General features: G+C 27.2%; 1 pseudogene; it reads right to left on the bottom strand.

The window, feature by feature from the left end:
* Positions 1-25,985, bottom strand: part of LOC124930907 — a 31,225-nt pseudogene extending 5,240 nt beyond the window's left edge.
* Between the last annotated feature and the right edge of the window lie 415 nt (positions 25,986-26,400).

The raw sequence follows: 26,400 nt of genomic DNA on the forward strand, positions 1-26,400 counted from the left end.
TTTCTCAACCCAAGATTAAACAACATCTTCCTAGTTCAACTCAATAGTCTTAATCCTTTGATGGCTCGCTCGGTCCCCAAATTTGAAGTGGAGACCTTTTTCCGCGCCTCCTCCAAATTCTTAATTGTAGTCAATTCTAGATTAACATTTGATCTCAAGTGGACAATCTAATAATCATCGAAACATAGTCTAGACTTCAAAACTGCTTCGATGAACATCTAAGACTTATGGTGGCTATTGTTGGTCAAATGGTGAAGACTTTGTTCCAAAGAAGATGAAGTCGAGCCAGTGTCTGCAGGGGCGGAGCCACACCCAACTTAACCCGGAGGGATTTAATCAGTTAGTAGTAGAATATTATATAATATAAAATTATATAGCTATCTAATAGGCTAAATTATAGCCTATAGCCCGGAGTCCCACCACAACCAACTAATTATATATTATATTATATTTATTTTATCTCACTAATATATTCTATAATATATTTATTAATCTAACATATAAATCTCACTAATATATTCTATTATTTGGGCTTAATATCTAATTAATATAAATTAATATAAGTAATATTAATCATAATTTTTTAACCTAAGCGGTCGCCGCTCTTTTCTAACCTAATATCTAATTAATATAATTAATATAAGTAATATTAATCATAATTTTTTAACCTAATTGGATAAGCGACCGCCGCTCTTTTCTAACCTAATATCTACTAATTAATATGAGTAATATTAATCATAATTTTTTAACCTCTAATTGGATAAGCGGTAGCAGCTCTTTTTTAACATAATATCTAATTAATATAAGTAATATTAATCATAATTTTTTAACCTCTAATTGGATAAGCGGTAGCAGCTAATGAAATTGCTCGTTCTATTGCTGATGGTGAACGTGAGCTTGGACGAGGAGCTAACCAGATTGGTAATTTACAACGACCAGGAACTACTCGTTGGAGTTCCCATTTTGATTCTATTTGCAGCTTGATAGATATGTATGATGCAACTATTAATGTGCTTGAAAATATTATCAAAGATGGTTCCTCTATTTCGATGCGTGGGGAAGCTGGTGGATCTTTAATAGTGATGAAGTCTTTTGATTTCATTTTTATTTTGCACTTAATGCATAAAATTATGGGGATCACAAATTTGCTTAGTCGTGACTTACAGAGAAAGTCTATTGATATATTAAATGCAATGAATTTAGTATCTTTTACTAAAGCACTTCTCTTGAATTTAAGAAATGATGGGTTTGATATTCTTCTTTCGAATGTCATATCATTTTGCACAAGATTAGATGTTGATATACCAGAGATGAGTGCTCGTTACAAGAAATATAGTCGTTCATGTGGACAAAAGGATACCATCACAGTTGAGCATCACTTTCATTATGATATATTCAATGCTGCAATAGATTTTTAGTTGGAATAGTTAAACTTCAGATTCAGTGATGATACAGTCGAACTTCTTTCGCTTAGTTCTACTTTGGACCCAAATGATAAATTTAAAAACTTCAACATCGACAAAATTTTGACTATCTCCAAGAAGTATTATCCCGAGGATTTCACTAGACAAGAAATGCATCATTTGAGGAGTCAACTACTACATTTTGAGATTGATATAGTTTGTCATGAAAAATTCCAAAATATGTCAACTATCTCAGAATTGTGCCGAGGTTTATCTGAAACAAAAAGGTTGGAATAGTATCATTTGATTGCTAGGTTGATCCGTTTAGTTTTAACTATACCCGTTTCAACGACGACTACTGAACGAGCATTTTCTACTATGAAACATATTAAAAAAGTTTATCGTAATAAAATGGGAGAAGATTTTCTCACCGATTCCATGATCATCTATATTGAGAGGGAATTTGTTTCAAGTATAGACACGAATTCAATTATCGATGACTATTATATTTCAAAAAATCGTAAATCCCAACTTCAATAGTAATGTCATTATTGTTTTTTTTGTATCTTTAGTCTAAGATATTTTTTTTCTCTTTTCAGTATTTTTTATTTTTCTAATGTCATGCTTTGTTTCGTTGTGCTTAAACGATTCATATTTTTTAATATATAATGGAATATTAAAAAAAATATCATGTTATATTAGTTTTTGTGAAAATAATTTTAGCCCGGGTAGACTAGAAATTCTGGCTCCGCCCCTGAGTGTCTGGGCACGAGGTTTTTTATGCCTTAGACTAAAAAAGTAAATTCATCTAATGGCCTATGCTTCAAATCTTGTTAGTGTTTTTATATTTTTGGTGGCTGTGGGAGGGGGCCTAGCTTATGCGCCTTAGGCCGCCTAACTAGCCTTACCCAAGAGGCTAGAGAGACCATGAGACATGCAAAGTAAAGTTAGCTAGCTAAGATGAGGCTATGTATATTTTATCAAATTAATTAAGCATATGGTTTAGATATAGCTAATTAATTATAAAAGGATGTACATAAATGAAAAAAACAAAGAGAAGTAGGAGATCCAATTAAGTTTAGCTGTTCGGAAATGTAAAGGCGCTGACTGTTCTTGAAAGAACCCTTTTTTAACTGGGGACCCCATCTATTTATATGCATGATAATAAAGCTAGATTAGATACAGATTAGATACATTATATATATATATATATATATGAGTACCTGCATGATAGAGAAGGCCAGAGAAGTGAGTGATGAGTTAGCCAATCCTAATCCTGCTCTTTTTCTTTCTCTTTCTCTTTGCCGCTTCCGCCGCCGCCTCCACCTGCTTCTTCACCATTTCTCGCTCTTCTGACCTTGACCGTATAAAGTTGTTTTTCTGTGTCTGTGTCTGTAAATAATTGATCAATAAGTAAAATAATATAAAAAAATTAGAAAGAGAAATAAAAATAATTGAAAAAAATAAAAGAGAATAAATAAAAAATATTATAAAATAATAAGGGAAATAAATATTAAAAATATTAAAAAATAATGAGTTTGATTATAATTTTTTAAAATTAAATAACTCAAAATAATTAAACATCATTTTATTCTCTTTCTTATCTATCACCTACTTTAATTAATTAATCAAAATACTAAAATATTATATATTTTAAATTATTAATATTTATTTTATTATTATACATTATAATATATAAAAAAATATTATATCTTATGAATATAAAAATTCAATTTCATTTTAATTTTATATTATAAATATCACGACAAACACATAGTTATAAGGATAATTCTCCCAGGATTTCATATATTGAAGTGAATTCTTTTGGTATTCTCCGTCTTATCTAATAGTTTATATTTCTTCAATTTTTTATTATTAAAAATATTTAGTAATTTATTTATTTTTATATTTTATTATTTTAAATATAATTTTAAAATTATTAATATATTTTTAGTTTTTAAATTATATATATTATTGTTACATATATATAAATTTATTAATATATATATATATATATATATCAAGTTTTATTATTTATATTATAATTTTTTATAATTTTATAAGAATATATACATTATTTATTTAATATATATATAGTAAGTGAAAAAATATATATAACAATAATTTTACTTGTTATATTAAAAAAAAATTGAATATATATTTTTTTGCCAATTTAAAAACCGAATCAAATTCAAATAAAATCTTAAAACAAAATTTCTTAAAACAAAATTTAAGTTACCTTTGAATTTAATCTTCAATGTTGAAGGTTCGGGACGAGCAAGCATGCAATATTTTCAACAAGAAAGAAGGAATATAGATCCAAACTCAAGAGTCTTGAAATTTCTAAAAAGAAAAGAAATATAGATCCAACTCAAGAGTCTTAAAAAGAAGAAATAGAGATAACCCGAAATAAGAAGCTAGATTGATTATATGATAGTAGAGAATAGAAATGAGAGGGAGGGAGGTGGGCTAGGGTTAAAGTATTAAAAATGAGAATAAGAGTAAATGTATAAGAGGGAGAGATGTTGACGGAGAAAATAAGAGTAAATGTATAAGAGGGAGAGATGTTAACGGAGAAAATAAGAGTAAATGTATAAGAGGGAGAGATGTTGACGGAGAAAATAAGAGTAATATAAGAGGGATGTGAGCAGAGAAAATTAGAGTATATAAGAGAGGGAGAGATGTGGGCGGAGAAAATAAGAGTAATATAAGAGAGGGAGAGATGGGCAGCTAGTAGATAAATTATTTGATTAGGGTTAGGGCATTAGATAAATGAGAATAGATGGGAGAGATAGGCGGCTATTGTATTTTGGTGTAGAGATAAGAAATTATTATATTTAATTTAAATATATAATTATTTCATTATGTAATAAATTATATAATATATAATAAAATAATTAATTAAAATAAATAATAATAAATGAATTCATTTTCAAATTAGGTATGTAGTTAAAATTTCAACATGAAAAATCGTATCTAAATTCGAATAAGTTTAAAATTCAATTAAAAAATAGAGAATAAATTCAAATTAAATTTAAATTCGGTTAGATTTTGTATCAGACCTATATAACACCATAACTATAAATATTATAAATAAAAATGTTTAATAAAATAAAGTTTTAATAGTTTATATTTTTATTCGATATCATTATTAAAAATAAATTATATTTCTTCTGTTTATAAAAAAAATACAATAATAATCTAATTAAAATTAACTAAAATTACATTAAAACCAAAATAATATTTATATTAAATAAAATAAAAATACCGCTTATAAAATTTATCATAATTCATAAATATTTACTATTCAATAAATAATATTATACCAAATAAAATAAATAATTTTAATGTTGATAATTTTTTTAATAAAATAATAGTTAGGATCAATAGTCAAAATCAAAATTTTACTTAAAATTATCAACTTTATACACTTTTTTAAATTAAGAGTTTATTTAAAATAATGAGAATTTATTTTAAAATAATATTAGTTATATCTTATCATATAATATAATTAATTAATAAATAATATTAAAGGAAATTAACATTAAATGAAATCATGTTTACAGAATTATTTCCATAATTTATTTATTTGAATAAATAATAAAAATAATTTAATTTATAAATATAATTTTTTTTCTATAAAAAAGAATAAAATTGTAAATAAGATCGAAATTATTTATAAACTTATAAATAGTAAATATTATCGGTGTAAATTTCAAATCGTAAAAATTTAACTTATTTAAAAGTTTATCGAAATAAAATTGTTAGTCTATTTTACAATGGTATAATTTTAACCATCAACTCGATATTTTAAAACTTTACGATTGTAGAATAGACTTACGATGGTAGAATGAACTAACAATCAATTTTGATTTAGGTAAATATATTACTGTCTTAAATAAAAATGTATATACCTTCAATGTTTTTTATGTTTATTCTGAAACTTATATGTGTTTGGAGTCTACATTATTTTATTCATAAAGTTTACTGCCGCCCAAGAAAAAAGAAAATTGATGGGAGAGGAGACGTAAACGAATAATCAAGCGATTTATATCATGAAAATTAAGCTAGTACATTACAAATAACAAATGAATTGAGAGAAGAAATATTCAATTTAAATTTAACACAGAACTAATAATAATTTTATTTCAATAACTAATGTATCAAAAAAATAGAAGAAATAATACAGACATGAAATTCTATAAAATAAAAAAAAAAACTAAGGAAATTTTACTACAATAATAATGACATGTCACATGCGGAACTATTTAATAAAGAAAAAAACTAAACAAATAACACAAAAATAAATATATCACACTGTTTGTAATAATGTGCTTTCTGGTTTCAATATGTAATGTTGGCAGGACAATCAAGCGTTGTTTTAAAATTCACAAACTCAATATTGGGGTTGTACGTCGTGAGACCGAATAAGCTAGTCACGACTTTACTATTTTTCTTCTCGGTGGAAGGATGGATGGTACACCTCATTTCGTGCTTTTGTTATTATAGATGCAAACTAGAACCCTTTAATTAATAAAGTTCTATCAAAGTGATTAGCCCTTTTCCCGGTACAATGCTCGACATAAGGAAGACTATATATGTTCATGCATTATCTTCATCTTTTTCTGTACACTACTTATAGATAGAAATTTGGTACAATTTAATCCATAAGGGATGATTTTACTATTATAGTTGTTGATGGTAGTAGACTTTAGTGGTGATTCTAGTATCTACAAATGTAATTGCTTGGTTTTAAATTTTATATTCAACCGAGACAATTAATATTTAAGATAATATTATTGAGTTAATTTGTCTTCACCTTATTAATGCGTTGTCACCACATATTTCAATGAAATTATTAAAAATAATATTACTAAACATATATCCAAATCTAAAAAAAAAGTATCAATAAATTTATTAATCTGACTTATTCTAAGTTTAAATATAACCTTATTTTCAAATAATCTCATCTAGTACACATTTATAAAATCCGTGACAAAAATATTTTCTAAATATCAATGATTCATAAAGTTGATTAAATGACGGCTAAGTCAAGATTTAGGAAATGAGAAATGATCAAGAAACCCTATTTTCGAACGGAGAGAGAAATGTGTTGTCCCTTGAGCTCGTCTTTGGCCATGGTGGAACACATCTCGATCGGATCCATTCAGGTTATACTAAATAATGCAGAACACCCTTTTCATTTTCAAATTATCCTGCACCTTCTTCTTTTGAAATTTATAAATATAAAATATATTTATAATTATAATTAAACATATTTACTTAAAATTAAATATTATATTATATATTAAAATAGATTAAATAAATATTAAAATTAAATTAAATATAAATGTTAATATACATAATTTATTATATACTTATATTAAAAATAATTGAATACACACTTAATAATTTAATCAAATAAAATATAAACAAAGTTTCTAAAATGATCCTAAATTTGGATGATGTATTTATAGTCAGTCATTATAACACATCATTTTTGTAAATATATTTAATCTTTTAAAATTTTATCACATGATTGATTATGTTTTTATTATTCATGTTTTGGCTTGTCCACTTATTCACACCGAAAAGACTTAATAACCTCCTAGTTAAAATGTGTGCATCACTAATATCTAATTTAATCGTTTTGAATCCGAGTTAAAAATTGTGTACATTAATATCATATTAATATCGTAATTGTTTTGAAAAGTTGTAGGGTTGCACCTATCTTATCCGGTCTATTATAAAATTATCTTTTAAAATTAAGAAATTATAAATAATAAAACTATAATTTATTTTTCAATTTAATATATTTTATTTATTTTAATACATTGTAACTTAAATATTATACATTAATATAAAATATATTTAATAAATATTAAAATTTAATATATTAAATTAAAATTTAATTAAAACAAAATACAAATTACAATTTATCCTAATATATATTTATGTTAAAAATAATTATATAAAATAAAAAATGTAGTTAAATAAAATAACAAATAAATAAAGTGTCTATAATAAGAATCTTAAATTTGGGTTAGAGTGTCTATTTAGTGATCATAAATAACATCACAATTTATATATAATATATATATATTTAAATATATTTAAATCTTATTACATAATTATATATTATGTTTATTTTATTTGGTGGTGTGACTCTCCTACTATAATAATTTGACTATGTATTGCAAAATTTAAGTTAAACATAGTGTATCATTAGTAACTATGTTGAAGTAGTAACTATATCGACCTATGAGTGTTAGCATATTAAAAATTTATCTACACATGTGTATTTTTTCAACTTGGTTAATTTAACATTCTAATTTTGAAGTTATTAAAAGTTTTAAGCTTTATTTTTTCTCTAATATATATAACATTCTCATCATGTTTAATTGTGTAGTTTTCTTTCTTACTCTCACAATTTTGAAAACTATTAATTATTGTTCTTAGGATTTGTTCAATGATTTCTCTCTTAAACTAAATCATAATCAAACATAATTTTATTCACTCTCTCATCATTTAAATGAGTCAATTCATTAATCAAAACATTAAAATATTATTTATTTACAAAAATTAAAATTATTATTATAAATTAATATATTTTAAATATTTTAACCAAAAACTACTCACCTTTTCAAAATTATCACATTTAACATTTTTTAAATAAATTAATATTTATTTAAATAATCATAAAAAACTCTAAGAGAATTCTCAAAAACAATAAAATAAATTTTTTTTGTCTAATATTAATGAAATGTATATTTTAAATAGAAAGATGGTATTGTCATGCATCTACGTACAAAAAAATTAAAGAGGTTTACCTTACTATCCGTTTGAAAACCTTTGTATTTATAAAAAAAAAATTATTATTTTTAATGATTTTTCCAATTTAAGAAGTTAGTACTACTCAATATCTTGATAAAGATTTGCACCATAATTATCCCTTTAAATTATCCTAGTAGGTTATACTATACTCACAAAAAAAAATTATGAAATATTTTTTATCAAAAAAATATTTAAAAAAAACTCAATAAAATTTCAAAATAACCCAAACAACAAACAAGCTCACTTCATTGGGTATGGATTTAATATGCTTTAGAGTGTTGAATCTTACATGGCTTATACAAGCTTTTTTGGATCTTTGGTCTAATTGTTTTGTTTAGATCAAAATTAAAACATATTTTTCGTAGCATTTTTCACTCTATTCTTGGAAACTCTCCAACTTTCTCTATTATAGTAGGATATAACACTAATGAAATAGAACAAGTAATTTAAAAAATATTTTGATACCATTGATTAAAATGACTACATAATAATGATCAAAGACATTAAAGTTTAGCCCATCATATCAGTGTTAAAAACAAAAGAAAATTAAAATTGATTAAAATTAAGTTTAGCCCATCATATTTTTCAAACTTGTACACACAAAACAGCAGCATTGTGACCCTCAAATACATGAACGGGTAATCCTGAAGTAAGTTTTCTACGGTCATACATCATTACTGTATTATCAGTTGATCTGTTGAATAATACCAAATTCAATTCAGAATCACAAAAGATGAAAATAATAATTAAAAAACACATTTCAATGCTTACCCAGTCAAAATAAGGTTAAGATCATGTGAATTCCAATCAACACAATGAATGTCAGCATCATGAGCTTTCTCAACCTGAAAAAGAGATAGAGAATCAAGTTTTAATAAAAAAAAAATCAATTTTGTAAGCTTCTTAAGGTAATTTAAAGGAATGTAGGTACCTTTATAGTTGGATTTGAACCTGTCCTTACATCCCAAAGTATGAGACATGAATCATCACCCACACTACAGAACTCTTGTCCACTTTAGTACATACAAAAAAAGAATTTACTTCAAAAATATCATAAACTGCATATAGATTGAAATATCAAGCATAAAGATCAATTTACAAATGTAATTTCTCTACCTTGAAGGGCAAAATTGTACATCCTCAACTGTATCTTGATGTCCTAGATAGGTACCTCGAGGATGAAGAGTAGTAATACTTTCAACAGAACTCCCACCAACCTTGGAGTTTCTTATCGTTCTCTAAAGCCAAGGTGGAGATATGATCTTCAATATTCCATAGAACCACCAATTTGTCCTTAAATAATATCAAAAACAATTGTATTTATTAAATATAAGAAAAACAATTTGTACTAAAAACATTTCAAAGGTATAATGAGTTTCCAACCTCCAGAAAGCACAAAAGGTTCAGTTTGGCCCATGGCAAGAGCAAATTCTGCATTTTTCTTTATGCCCAATAAGTACCTGCATGTTAGGTAATGATTCTTTTATGCATTAGAACTCTATTATAAACTACAACTCAAAATAAATATCATTCAAAGATGTTTCTTAATATATGAAATATTTAAGTTAAAATCTGCAAATTTAAGTGTATAAGATATAACTATAAATATTTGAAAAAATGATTGTATCATGACAACATTTTATTGTGCAACATCACGTACCAAATCTGGACAAGAATTTCGGGCTCCATACACAGCTTGTCGATTAAGCTGGCTCTCAACATTTCAAATTAGAACCTGAACAGGAACTGAATGCTTTAGATTGAGATAGAAAGAACTCAATGGATCTTAAGTGTCTCAATATAATTCAGATATAGAAGAACGCAACAAGATGCATACATTTAGACCGTCAGTGTGAGTGGCCACAATATTTATATTTTGAGGAAGTTCTTTGATTCGATTCACGATTCCATATACAATCAAGATTTGTGTTTAAAGAATGAAGATGAAATGATATATAATATTATGGATAATAGCGGCCTGGAATCTTTACAACACATATATACACTAGTGATCATATTTCTAGAACAATCTATAAAACTGAAAGGCTATAATATCAATCTAGAATAATGAATGCATATTGCAGATAAGGCTAACAAGATGTCAAGAATATCGGGCCTCTAAATAATAATTTCAAATTAACATGTTTAATTTTAAAACATCCCTATATTCTAATTATGAAAAGATATAAAACAACTAAAATAATTAATACCTCTCCAAGGTGAATTATTGTTTTGAATTTCTTCACAAAGGGAGAACTAGACTTTTCATTTAACTGCAAAGATCATGCAACCAAAACATACATTATTCCATTGGTAGAACATTGAAAAAGAGAATGAACTATTATTTTTACAATGTCAGGATTGATACACTTACCGGTGTGATATGTTGAGATGAAGCAACCCTATGTTTAACAATATCACAATTTATGATAACAAGTGTGTTTGGCACTCTACCATCAGTCTAGTAAACGAAACATAAACAAACAACAAAATATCAGAAATAGCTAGGAACCAATTTTTTAAAACAACAACATAGATATAAGATTAATAATGTGGAAATATGACAAGCAGATGCTTCATCATTCCCTAGCAAGCATATATATATATAGTGATAAATATCAATTCCTACTTCCTAGAGTTCAATTCAAAGGGATAGACATGATATGAAGAGAGACGAAGAGAGTTGAGAAGCCAAAGTTCCAATAAATTTATTTATTGGAATAATGCTATAATTTAATGTGTAACGAGTTATCCCCTATATATAATATATAGATTTGGTCTTTTAAAAGGTCAAATTTATATTTATACAAAATTTTGAGAGTGATGTGTTCAAATTATAGCAAACTTGTAGAGGAATAAATTTTGATCACCTTTTTAATTATATCATTTATAAAAGGATGATTTTAAATTTGACTCTCATAATCGCCAAAGACCAACTATGTAAATATCAGTAACGGTTCTTATGATAATAATTATGTATTTTTACTCTTTGTATAAGGTGAAAAAAATCAATAAAAAATGTGTTGGTTAAGTAACACACAAAACTTTAAACATGGAAAGTTATTAACAAATTTTTAACTATATTAATTAGAATTTTATTCATAAAATCTATATATAAGATATTTCAAATTATCAAAATAAATTTTAGTTATCTTGGTTTGATTCTTCTAATGTCTAGGCAAGACTTTTTAGAATTGTCTTTTGGTTATCTCTTTTTTTAAAAGGTCACTAAAGCTCGAACTCATGACCATATAAAAATGAGATTTGTGTTATATTATCGAGTTATATAAACTTTCTTATAAGTCTTTTTCTTAAATAAAGTAATAAACATTTGTGTTCACAACCCTTGCTAATCATCTTCGCAATATAAGGTTTGAAATCAAAACAGAAGCACTTAAGTTATCAATAATTCAATTATATAATGATTAACCAACTATATTTGAGATGATAGAGCTTAATTTTTTTTTACTTATTTTTTTTCCTTTGATTCTCTTTGCTCATAACTTTTGAATGCCCTTCACATTCACGTCTCTTTGAAATAAAAGTTGATATGTTTTCCAAAAAATATGCTACATTTTGTTTTAGTTTCTCGTCTCATACCTCTAGTCCTTAGTCGGGTCAAACATTTATTGGATCTTTATTGGATGATTTAGAAATAATGCAATATAAAGCATGACATTTAAAGGATTTTTTTTTTTTGGAAATGAGAGTAACTCTATGCATGTTCATCTCGATAAAAAATGAAGGATTTGTCATAGATGAGACTACTATGATTTCATATGAATCTAACACATTTTTCTTTGTTAATGTCTTTCTATTTATTTACATTTTTCTAAAATTGATCACCCCTCGCGTTTATAAATTTATTTAATTAAATCATTTTAATACAACATGACCTTTAATAAAAAAAAAAGCATACTAATTATTATAGGTTGATTTTATTTAATTGATTTATGTATGTTTTTTTTTGGCATTTACAGCCATGATAGCCATCGACGATGGAAAACATTATTTTGTCCATTAAACCCAAAATTTCCAATTAATATTGAGATATGATCATTTGATAGTTAAGGAAACTTTGAAGTAGAGTCAAAATATTAAAGCAAGGGTGAAGTGAAACATATCGTGGTTAATTGTCTTCTTGTTGTTATCGCATAGGAAACATGTGTTAGTCAATGTGAAACACATCATTTTGAGTTTATATTGATATTCATACTAAAAGAATAAGAACTCTCAAGTGTCTTGGCATTCCAAACTCACTTTGAAGGAAGAGGGATAAATAAAACTATTACGAAAAATAGAGTTGTTTTTCAAAAACTAGTCATCATGTGAACCGAAATTAATTGTTACGTAAGATAGTGCATCAATAACTTTAGAGACTACATTTCTTCGTCAAACAAAATACAATGAGATAAAGTAACATTTAATCTCGTAAAATTATAACATATTTAGTTTGCTTACTAATTCTAAAGTGGAAACCATTAAATTTTGGAATGTCAACAAAAAAAATCTCATTATAATTCTTGTCAATATTGGACTTTTTCACAAAAGTAGTTGAAATAGAGTCCGTGTAAATATGCAATAGATGAAGAAGTGAAGGACTTGTTGGAGCTACAAAATAGAAGAAATTCGTCTGATGTGTGCTTAAACAAACTACTATTTTCTTGATTTATTTGGAATGTTGCAACATTTAACTTAAATAACTATCTGGACAAACTATATAAATTTTGATTTTGAATAGTGTGATTCTCAAATAAAATTCAAATCTTGACTGAACAGTTAGTCGTCAATAAAAGAATTTTAGACAACCAATAAAAGAATTTTAGACAAACTATCTCTTAAAGCTATCATTTAATTATGATCACTACTCTTTTTGAGTTTTACAATATTTTTTCATTATTATCTTCAATGCTTTTACAATGGAACAAATACAAAAACAAACCAGCTAATCCATTGTCTAGCATAAATTGGTGCACTACATTCAAGTTCGTTTCTACCAACCCTATTATAATTTAGGTTGTTAGAAAGTTTTAGGGTTTCTCAACCCAAGATTAAACAACATCTTCCTAGTTCAACTCAATAGTCTTAATCCTTTGATGGCTCGCTCGGTCCCCAAATTTGAAGTGGAGACCTTTTTCCGTGCCTCCTCCAAATTCTTAATTGTAGTCAATTCTAGATTAACATTTGATCTCAAGTGGACAATCTAATAATCATCGAAACATAGTCTAGACTTCAAAACTGCTTCGATGAACATCTAAGACTTATGGTGGCTCTTGTTGGTCAAATGGTGAAGACTTTGTTCCAAAGAAGATGAAGTCGAGCCAGTGTCTGGGCACGAGGTTTTTTATGCCTTAGACTAAAAAAGTAAATTCATCTAATGGCCTATGCTTCAAATCTTGTTAGTGTTTTTCTATTTTTGGTGGCTGTGGGAGGGGGCCTAGCTTATGCGCCTTAGGCCGCCTAACTAGCCTTACCCAAGAGGCTAGAGAGACCATGAGACATGCAAAGTAAAGTTAGCTAGCTAAGATGAGGCTATGTATATTTTATCAAATTAATTAAGCATATGGTTTAGATATAGCTAATTAATTATAAAAGGATGTACATAAATGAAAAAAACAAAGAGAAGTAGGAGATCCAATTAAGTTAAGCTGTTCGGAAATGTAAAGGCGCTGACTGTTCTTGAAAGAACTCTTTTTTAACTGGGGACCCCATCTATTTATATGCATGATAATAAAGCTAGATTAGATACAGATTAGATACATTAGATATATATATATATTCATGATAGAGAAGGCCAGAGAAGTGAGTGATGAGTTAGCCAATCCTGCTCTTTTTCTTTCTCTTTCTCTTTGCCGCTTCCGCTTCCGCCGCCGCCTCCTCTCTTCTCCACCTGCTTCTTCACCATTTCTCGCTCTTCTGACCTTGACCGTATAAAGTTGTTTTTCTGTGTCTGTGTCTGTAAACAATTGATCAATAAGTAAAATAATATAAAAACATTAGAAAGAGAAATAAAAATAATTGAAAAAAATAAAAGAGAATAAATAAAAAATATTATAAAATAATAAGGGAAATAAATATTAAAAATATTAAAAAATAATGAGTTTGATTATAATTTTTTAAAATTAAATAACTCAAAATAATTAAACATCATTTTATTCTCTATGTATCACCTACTTTAATTAATTAATCAAAATACTAAAATATTATATATTTTAAATTATTAATATTTATTTTATTATTATATATTATAATATATAAAAAAATATTATATCTTATGAATATGAAAATTTAATTTCATTTTAATTTTATATTATAAATATCACGACAAACACATAGTTATAAGGATAATTCTCCCAGGATTTCATATATTGAAGTGAATTCTTTTGGTATTCTCCGTCTTATCTAATAGTTTATATTTCTTCAATTTTTTATTATTAAAAATATTTAGTAATTTATTTATTTTTATATTTTATTATTATAAATATAATTTTAAAATTATTAATATATTTTTAGTTTTTAAATTATATATATTATTGTTACATATATATAAATTTATTAATATATATATATATATATATATATATATCAAGTTTTATTATTTATATTATAATTTTTTTATAATTTTATAAGAATATATACATTATTTATTTAATATATATATAGTAAGTCAAAAAATATATATAACAATAATTTTACTTGTTATATTCAAAAAAAAATTGAATATATATTTTTTTGCCAATTTAAAAACCGAATCAAATTCAAATAAAATCTTAAAACAAAATTTAAGTTACCTCTGAATTTAATCTTCAATGTTGAAGGTTCGGGACGAGCAAGCAAGCAATATTTTCAAGAAGAAAGAAGGAATATAGATCCAAACTCAAGAGTCTTGAAATTTCTAAAAAGAAAAGAAATATAGATCCAACTCAAGAGTCTTAAAAAGAAGAAATAGAGATAACCAGAAATAAGAAGCTAGATTGATTATATGATAGTAGAGAATAGAAATGAGAGGGAGGGATGTGGGCTAGGGTTAAAGTATTAAAAATGAGAATAAGAATAGAGATAAGACCGAGGGAGATGTTGACGGAGAAAATAAGAGTAAATGTATAAGAGGGAGAGATGATGACGGAGAAAATAAGAGTAATATAAGAGAGGGAGAGATGGGCGGCTAGTAGATAAATTATTTGATTAGGGTTAGGGCATTAGATAAATGAGAATAGATGGGAGAGATAGGCAGCTATGGTATTTTGTTGTTGAGATAAGAAATTATTATATTTAATTTAAATATATAATTATTTCATTATATGTAATAAATTATATAATATATAATAAAATAATTAATTAAAATAAATAATAATAAATGAATTCATTTTCAAATTAGGTATGTAGTTAAAATTTCAACATGAAAAATCGTATCTAAATTCGAATAAGTTTAAAATTCAATTAAAAAATAGAGAATAAATTCAAATTAAATTTAAATTCGGTTAGATTTTGTTTCAGACCTATATAACACCCTAACTATAAATATTATAAATAAAAATGTTTAATAAAATAAAGTTTTAATAGTTTATATTTTTATTCGATATCATTATTAAAAATAAATTATATTTCTTCTGTTTATAAAAAAAATACAATAATAATCTAATTAAAATTAACTAAAATTACATTAAAACCAAAATAATATTTATATTAAATAAAATAAAAATACCGCTTATATAATTTATCATAATTCATAAATATTTACTATTCAATAAATAATATTATACCAAATAAAATAAATAATTTTAATGTTGATAATTTTTTAATAAAATAATAGTTAGGATCAATAGTCAAAATCAAAATTTTACTTAAAATTATCAACTTTATACATTTTTTAAATTAAGAGTTTATTTAAAATAATGAGAATTTATTTTAAAATAATATTAGTTATATCTTATCATATAATATAATTAATTAATAAATAATATTAAAGGAAATTAACATTAAATGAAATCATGTTTACAAAATTATTTCCATAATTTATTTATTTGAATAACTAATAAAAATAAATTTAATTTATAAATATAATTTTTTTTCTATAAAAAAGAATAAAATTGTAAATAAGATCGAAATTATTTATAAACTTATAAATAGTAAATATTATCGGGTGAAAATTTTAAATCGTAAAAATTTAACTTATTTAAAAGTTTATCGAAATAAAATTGTTAGTCTATTTTGCAATGGTATAATTTTAACCATCAACTCGATATTTTAAAACTTTACGATTGTAGAATAGACTTACGATGGTAGAATGAACTAACAATCAATTTTGATTTAGGTAAATATATTACTGTCTTAAATAAAAATGTATATACCTTCAATGTTTTTTATGTTTATTCTGAAACTTATGTGTGTTTGGAGTCTACATTATTTTATTCATAAAGTTTACTGCCGCCCAAGAAAAAAGAAAATTGATGGGAGAGGGGACGTAAACGAATAATCAAGCGATTTATATCATGAAAATTAAGCTAGTACATTACAAATAGCAAATGAATTGAGAGAAGAAATATTCAATTTAAATTTAATACAGAACTAATAATAATTTTATTTCAATAACTAATGTATCAAAAAAATAGAAGAAATAATACAGACATGAAATTCTATAAAATAAAAAAAAAACTAAGGAAATTTCACTACAATAATAATGACATGTCACATGCGGAACTATTTAATAAAGAAAAAACTAAACAAATAACACAAAAATAAATATATCACACTGTTTGTAATAATGTGCCTTCTGGTTTCAATATGTAATGTTGGCAGGACAATCAAGCGTTGTTTTAAAATCCACAAACTCAATATTGGGGTTGTACGTCGTGAGACCGAATAAGCTAGTCACGACTTTACTATTTTTCTTCTCGGTGGAAGGATGGATGGTACACCTCATTTCGTGCTTTTGTTATTATAGATGCAAACTAGAACCCTTTAATTAATAAAGTTCTATCAAAGTGATTAGCCCTTTTCCCGGTACAATGCTCCACATAAGGAAGATTATATATGTTCATGCATTATCTTCATCTTTATCTATATACTTCTTATAGATAGAAATTTGGTACAATTTAATCCATAAGGGATGATTTTACTACTATAGTTGTTGATGGTAGTAGACTTTAGTGGTGATTCTAGTATCTACAAATGTAATTGCTTGGTTTTAAATTTTATATTCAACCGAGACAATTAATATTTAAGATAATATTATTGAGTTAATTTCTTTATTGACTCAATAAATGAAATAAAGAAAAAACCCTAACAAAAATATTAAGTTAGCCTCCAATTTTTAATCCGGTCGTCGCTAAGTTCCTCTTACTTATATCGATTTAATCCTTATCACAAATTCTAAGTTTTGAACGAGCTCTTCCTCTTCTTATGGTACCAAGAGCAGTCTTATTTTGATGATCTATTATTTTGATGATCTATAATATTAAATTTTAGATTGAGAGTGAAATATCAAAATTTTACTGCCCATGAAAGCCAAGGTTGCATATCTTCACGGGCAAACTTTATTCGTACAATTTTTTATCATCAAATGGAAAGAATCTTACATACAAATAGTGTTCTTTATCAATCGATTATTGTAAATCTTTAATATTTAGAAACACTATTTTGTCTCATATTTTTTATTCATGTCTAAAATTGGATGAGATTATTTGAAGATTATAATATATCAAAACTTACTATAATTTAGATTCATAAATTCATTGTTGTTTTTCGTTATATTTGGATCTATATTCATTGAATCTTTTTTCTTCTAATAATAGGTCTCAAGTTTTATTCTTATTGAAATTATTGTTTATAAAAATAAATAATGTAAGGAAAAACTTACTCAATTATCTTAAATGTAGTCTTGTTGCAATCTATAATATATTCAAGGTCTTAACAATCAATATATATATATATATATATATATATATATATATATATATATATATATATATATTTGTTTTTAGTGGTCTCCAAAAACATATCACACTTGTAAATTTATTATTCTTGACATTTTAAAAATTAATAATTGACTCTCTTTTTCAATGTTTTACTAAAAAATAATGTGTACTTTGGCTGCATGATTTTGAAGCTCAATAAAAAGTTCAGTTCTCTTTTTGTAAAAATATTCAAAATAATTATTCACCTTGGAGAGGTATTGAATGATTTTAGTTGTTTTTTTCTATCTTTTCATAATTAGGACATAGGGATGTTTCTAAAATTCAATATGTTAATTTGAAATTATTATTTAGAGGCATGATGTTCTAGAAATCTTGTTAACTTTTATTTGCACAATGCATGCATTATTCTATATTGATATTATTGGCTTTCAATTTTATTGATTGTTTTAGAAATATGATCAATAGTATATATATATATATATATATATATATATATATATATATATATTATGTAAAGTTTTCAGGTTGCCATAATTCATAATATTTTATATCATTTTATATCCATTCTTGAAGTGAATAACACAAATTTTGATTGTATATGAATCATCAAGAATGAATAAAGATAGAGAACTTCCTCAAAAAAAAATAGCAATACGGTGGCAACTCACACCGACCGTCCATATGTACGCATCTTGTTTCTTTCTTATATATCTAAATTATCTTGTGACCCTTGAACCACTCCATCACAATCTAAAACATTCAGTTCATGTTCATGTTCTAATTTGGATTATTCTGAGCCAGCCTAATCGATATGTTGTGTATGAAGCCTATAAGTCACATCTAGATTTGGTACATTTAGTAGTTTTGAAAAACAATGGTCTTACCATATAGAAATTCCTATTAACAAATGATGGGAGTTGGGGAAGTTTCTTAGTGTATAAAAAAAAATTCTCCCCTCTTTAATTTATTGCACCCAATATTGGTATCTCTTCTTATTATTAATTGATAGCATTAGTGTTCGGAGACATAGGCAACATTTTGGCCGAACTCCATTATCAAATTCTGTTAGTGTGTTCTTTCGGTTGTTTTATTCTTTTGTGTTTCTATCAAGGTTTTTCCCAACAAGTGGTATCAGAGCCGAAGATTCGTCCTTGGCATGGTGGAGTCTTCAAAAGGGCGTCAACTCCTTCGTCATCCTGGACGAGGACATCGATGTCGAATTTGAAGTTTACGGTAGAAATCTTTGATGGAATTGGGCATTTCGGCATGTGGCAATGTGATGTTCTAAATTGTCTTTTTCAGCAGGGTCTAGATGTTGCTATTGAGGTCGAAAAACCAGATGATATAGAAGAAAATTAGTGGAGTATCATGAATCGGTTGGCGTGCGGAACAATTCGATCATGCTTGTCTAGAGAGCAGAAGTATGTTGTGAAGAACAAAATTTCTGCACCGAAACAATGGTAAGCATTGGAGGACAAATTTTTGAAAAAGAGTGGTCAAAATAAGCTCCTTATGAAGAAGTGTTTGTTCCGGTTTGATTATCAATCAGGTACTACTATGAATGAACATATTACTAAGTTTAATGAATTAGTAGCAGATCTGTTAAACCTTGATGTTAAGTTTGAGAATGAAGATTTTGCATTGATGTTGCTATCGTCCCTTCCTGATTAATTTGAACACTTAGAAACAATGTTACTTCATGGGAAGGAAAATGTTTCTTTTGATGCAGTAAGTTCTGTTTTATATAGTCATGAATTGAGAAAGCAGGACAAAAGGAAAAACAAAATAGGTACAGAAGATGAAATATTGATGGTCAGGGGCCGTCAGCAAAACAAATCAAAAGGGAAAGGAGGAAGATCTGAAAGTAGAGTTGCCAAAGATGAATGTGCTTTCGGTCATGAGAAAGGAAATTGAAAGACTAACTGTCCAAAGTTGTATAAGAAAGAGAAAGATTTTGAAGATGTAAATGTTGCACAACACAAAGTTGATGCAGATTCAGAATACTCTTTATCGATGTCACACACAACATCACATCCTGATGCGTGGATATTGGACTCGGTCTGCACTTATCATATGACACTAGTTCGAAAGTAGTTCTTTGACTTTAAGGAGCTGGATGGTGGAGTTGTTTACATGGGAGATGCTAAAACATGTAAAATAAAAGAGATAGGTTCAATAAAGCTGAGAAAAGATGACGGATCCACCAGAATTATCAGAGATGTTCGGTACATATCGAATATAAAAAAGAATCTCATTTCTTTGGAGCCTTGGAGTCAGAAGGTCTACATGTGAAAATGGAAAATGAAATTCTTAAGGTAATCTCTAGAGCGCTAGTGATGTTGAAAGCTATCAGGAAAAATAATAATTTGTATTACTATCAAGGTAGTACAGTTAATGAGACAACATATGTATCAACTTCCGGGAGCAGTAAGGAATTAGAGGCAACAAAGATATGGCATATGCGATTGGGGCAGACTGATGAGAAATCTATGTAAACTCTTGTCAAGAAATGTTTGTTGAAAGGTACAAAAGTTTGTAAATTAGATTTTTGTGAACATTGTATTGTGGGAAAACAAAAGCGGGTAAAATTTGACACTGCTATCCATAACACCAAGGGTATTTTGGATTATGTGCACTCGAATGTCTAGGGACCTCCTCCCAAGACTCCTTCTCTTGGAGGTAGACATTATTTTGTTACTTTTATTGATGATTTTTCCAGAAGAGTATGAGTGTTTACTATGAAGAATAATTGTGAAGTGTTTGAGATTTTTCTTAAATAGAAAACTCAAGTTGACGACGAGACAGGAAGAAAGATCAAAATTCTTCGGACTGATAACGGTAGAGAATACAATAATGATCTATTCTAGAAGTTATGCCAAGAGTGTGGCATAGTTCGACACTTCATAGTCAGAAAAACACCACAGGAGAATGGAGTATCGGAACGTATGAACATGACATTGGTGGAGAAAGTTCGATGTATGTTGTCTAATGCTGGGTTAGACATGAAATTTTGGGCAGAAGCTGTGTAATACGCTCAACATTTGGTAAATCGTCTACCATCATCAGCACTTGGTGGCAAGACTCCATTAGAGGTATGGTCTGAAAAACCTACAACTGATTATGATTTTTTGCATATTTTTGGTTCTACTGTATATTATCATTTAGATGAATCAAAGTTGGATCCACGAGGAAATAAATCTTTTTTATGGGATTTACTACGGGAGTTAAAGAATATCGCCTTTGGTGTTTGGATGCAAAAAAACCCATTATCAATCGAGATGTTACTTTTGATGATTATTCAATGTTAAATAAGGTAACACTAGACAAGCACATCAATGCCGCCGGAGAAATTTTCTCTGGAGATTTATTTTCTCACTTCGGGCACGACTGACACATCAACGCCGCCAGAAATTCCAATGTCGGAATGATCTCAAATTTCTCCATTAGGTACGTCTCTTTCCCCCTTAAAAGGAATTTCAATTTTACTAGAGGAATCGGGAGATATCGCGATTATAGTTTATGGATCGAATATTTGGGTCGCTGTCGGCACGATCGACATGATCGGCACAATCGGCATGATTGACACGAACGACACAAACAACACGGATTCTCGTTGCGAACGCGCTTCTACATCGGAAGTCGACCGCCATCCTCCAACACCTTCAATCGGTTGTCGTGCGCCCTCTAGAACGTGTTCTATTGTGCAATGAACGGTTCTCCAACCGTCGATCGGAGCATTTCGTTTAATTTAGAGACGTCCATAAATATATAACCAGATATAACATAAAAAACTTTCTGATATCTGAAGTATCTGAAGAAAAATAACTTTCTTATTACAAATAAAACACCAATTGCTCAAAATATTGAATTTGTCACAAGGGTTTCGATATAAGTAAGAAGCACTCAGCAAACCAAATTAAGAAATAGAGGCAAAAGCCTTAATATTTTTATTAGGATTTCTTTATTGATTGCACGAGTTCTTATTTATGGAGGAACACATTTTACTGTTAAGATTACAAAATAATGAAAATATTATTAAATATATATTGTCATATAATATTTAATATTAAAACATTTTAAATGAAATTATGAAGTATGTTTGATTGTGTAGTTTTCTTTCTTACTCTCACAATTTTGAAAACTATTATTCTTAGGATTTGTTAGATGATTTCCCTCTTAGACTAAATCATAAATAAACATAATTTTATTCACTCTCTCATCATCTAAATTATTCAATTCATTAATCAAAGCATTAAAATATTATTTATTTACAAAAACTAAAATTATTATTATAAATTAATATATTTTAAATATTTTAACCAAAAACTACTCATCTTTTCAAAATTATCACATTTAACATTTTTTAATAAATTAATATTTATTAAAATAATCATAAAAAACTCTAAGAGAATTCTCAAAAACATTAAAATAAATTTTTTTGGTCTAATATTTATGAAATTTATATTTTAAATAGAAAGATGGCATTGTCATGCATTACTTACAAAAAAAAAATTAAAGAAGCCTTACTATCCGTTGGAAAACCTTTGTATTTATAAAAAAATTATTATTTTTAATAATTTTTTCAATTTAAGAAGTTAGTACTACTCAATATCTCGATAAGGATTCGCACCATAATTGTCCATTTAAATTATCCTAGTAGATATACTATACTCACAAAAAAAATTATGAAATATTTTTTATCAAAAATATATTTTAAAAAAAACTCAATAAAATTTCAAAATAACCCAAACAACAAACAAGCTCACTTCATTGTGTATGGATTTAATATGCATTAGATTGTTGAATCTTACATGGCTTATAGCTCGTACAAGCTTTTTTGGGATCTTTGGTCTAATTGTTTTGTTTAGATCAAAATTAAAACATAGTTTTCTTAGCATTTTCACTCTATTCTTGAAAATTCTCCAACTTTCTTTATTATAGTTGGATATAACACTAATGAAATAGGACAAGTAATTTAAAAAATATTTTGATACCATTGATTAAAATGACTACATATTAACGATCGAAGACATTAAAGTTTAGCCCATCATATCAGTGTTAAAAACAAAAGAAAATTAATAATGTATAGGTGTTAGTTGAAATTGATTATATCTTACTTATAATTCTCTAACTCAGCCAGAACCTCCTCTCGTGGTCGGTAAATCATGTCTATAATTCTCCATATCTAAAAACAACAACATTTACCAATTACTCATTTAATCATCTAACCATATTAATTATTCATAACAATAGAAATTACTAAAAAACAATTATTACCTGCATAGTACCACCACCGCCAATACTGTCTCCATCATCCGATACACTAACGATTGTCCAAGGATCAAAAGAACTCTAATGGAAATCCACAACTTTGCCTCTGAATAGATATATCCAAAATAAATAAATATAAAATTCTGAATTGATATATCAAAAAAAAATAAATATAAAAAGAAAGAAAGAAATACAATAATAAGTTTCTTACCTATCACCACAATGATTAAATAACAAGCCCGGTGAACTATCTGATGATCCACCAAGTTCTTGCATTCCGCCCATCTGCAACATGAATGAAATTTAAAAATTTTATTTTGAAATCAATTTACAATAAAAAACAATTCATCATATATTAATTAGGTTTAAACCTTTTCATGATCCCATAAGTTTAATGTTCCATCTTCCGATGAACTTCCAAAAACTGATGCCTTGTCGGGAGACCACTGAAAAACAAATTGAAGCATTTGTTCTTTTTATATTATTTCCCTTCATGAAAATATTTAGAAAACAGTAGTCATCATATTTTTCAAACCTGTACACATAGAACAGCAACATTGTGACCCTCAAATACATGAACGGGTAATCCAGAAGTAAGTTTTCTACGGTCATACATCATTACTGTATTATCAGCCGATCTGTTGAATAATACCAAATTTAATTCAGAAAATCACAAAAGATGAAAAAAAAACAATAAAAAAACACATTTCAATGTTTACCCATTCAAAATAAGGAGTGTAGGTACCTTGATAGTTGGATTTGAACCTGTCCTTACATCCCAAAGTATGAGACATGAATCATCACCCACACTACAGAACTCTTGTCCACTTTAGTACATACAAAAAAAGAATTTACTTAAAAAATATCATAAACTGCATATAGATTGAAATATCAAGCCTAAAGATCAATTTACAAATGTAATTTCTCTACCTTGAAGGGCAAAATTGTACATCCTCAACTGTATCTTGATGTCCTAGATAGGTACGAAAAATAGAGTTGTGTTTTAAGAACTAGTCAGCATGTGAACCGAAATTAATTGTTACGTAAGATAGTGCATCGATAAGCTAAGACTAGATTTCTTCGTCAAACAAAAGACAATGAGATAAAGTAACATTTAATCTCGTAAGATTATAACATATTTAGTTTGCTTACTAATTCCAAAGTGGAAACCATTAAATTTTGGGATGCCAACAAAAAAAAAGTCTCATTATAATTCTTGTAAACATTGGACTTTTTCACAAAAGTAATTAAAATATAGTCCGTGTAAATATGCAATAGATGAAGAATTGAAGGACTTGTTGACACTACAAAATAGAGGAAATTTGTCTAATGTGTGCCTAAACAAACTATTATTTTTTTGATTTATTTGGAATGTTGCAACATTTAACTTAAATAACTATCTGGACAATCTATATAAATTTAATTTTGAATAGTGTGATTCTCAAATAAAATTAAAATCTTGACTGAACAGGGTTAGTAGTCAATAAAAGAATTTTAGACAACCAATAAAAGAATTTTAGACAAACTATCTCTTAAAGCTATCATTTAATTATGATCACTATTCTTTTTCAGTTTTACAATATTTTTCATTATTATCTTCAATGCTAAAAGCATTGGAACAAATACAAAAACAAGCCGGCTAATCCATTGTCTAGCATAAATTGGTGCACTACATTCAAGTTTGTTTCTACCAACCCTATTATAATTTAGGTTGTTAGAAAGTTTTAGGGTTTCTCAACCCGAGATTAAACAACATCTTCCTAGTTCAACTCAAAAGTCTTAATCCTTTGGTGGCTCGCTCGGTCCCCAAATTTGAATTATCGTGCCTCCTCCAAATTCTTAGTTGTAGTCAATTCTAGATTAACATTTGATCTCAAGTGGACAATCTAATAATCATCGAAACATAGTATAGACTTCAAAACTGCTTCGATGAACATCTAAGACTGATGGTGGCTCTTGTTGTTCAAATGGTGAAGACTTTGTTCCAAAGAAGATGAAGTCGAGCCAGTGTCTGGGCACGAGGTTTTTGATGCCTTAGACTAAAAAAGTAAATTCATCTAATGGCCTATGCTTCAAATCTTGTTAGTGTTTTTCTATTTTTGGTGGCTGTGGGAGGGGGCCTAGCTTATGCGCCTTAGGCCGCCTAACTAGCCTTACCCAAGAGGCTAGAGCGACCATGAGACATGCAAAGTAAAGTTAGCTAGCTAAGATGAGGCTTTGTATATTTTATCAAATTAATTAAGCATATGGTTTAGATATAGCTAATTAATTATAAAAGGATGTACATAAATGAAAAAAACAAAGAGAAGTAGGAGATCCAATTAAGTTTAATTACCTGTTCGGAAATGTAAAGGCGCTGGCTGTTCTTGAAAGAACCCTTTTTTAACTGGGGACCCCATCTATTTATATGCATGATAATAAAGCTAGATTAGATACAGATTAGATAGATAGATAGATACATTAGATATATATATGCGTACCTGCATGATAGAGAAGGCCAGAGAAGTGAGTGATGAGTTAGCCAATCGTAAATTATAGGGACAAGTGACTTCCATTGTTTTTAACCCTGCTCTTTTTCTTTCTCTTTCTCTTTCCGCTGCCGCCGCCGCCGCCTCTCTTCTCCACATGCTTCTTCACCATTTCTCGCTCTTCTGACCTTGACCGTACAACGTTGTTTTTCTGTGTCGGTAAAGAATTGATCAATAAGTAAATAAATTTGGTTTTTAAATACGCAAAATCAAACCTGCGCTCTATGTCAAATGACAGATAGATAAATGCATGCATATTTAGGGCCCATTTGTTACACATTTTAGTTTTTGTTAATTTGATAATTAAGACATAATCCTTCTTCATTTGAATTATGTATCAAATAATTTATTATCCTCTCACCTGTCTAATAATTAATCAAATTAATAAATTTATTAAATTAAATACTAAAATACACTTTTATTTATTTTTGTAAATTTTTTGACATA

Source organism: Impatiens glandulifera, chromosome 1 (assembly GCF_907164915.1).
Source record: "Impatiens glandulifera chromosome 1, dImpGla2.1, whole genome shotgun sequence".
Classification (NCBI taxonomy): Eukaryota; Viridiplantae; Streptophyta; class Magnoliopsida; order Ericales; family Balsaminaceae; genus Impatiens; species Impatiens glandulifera.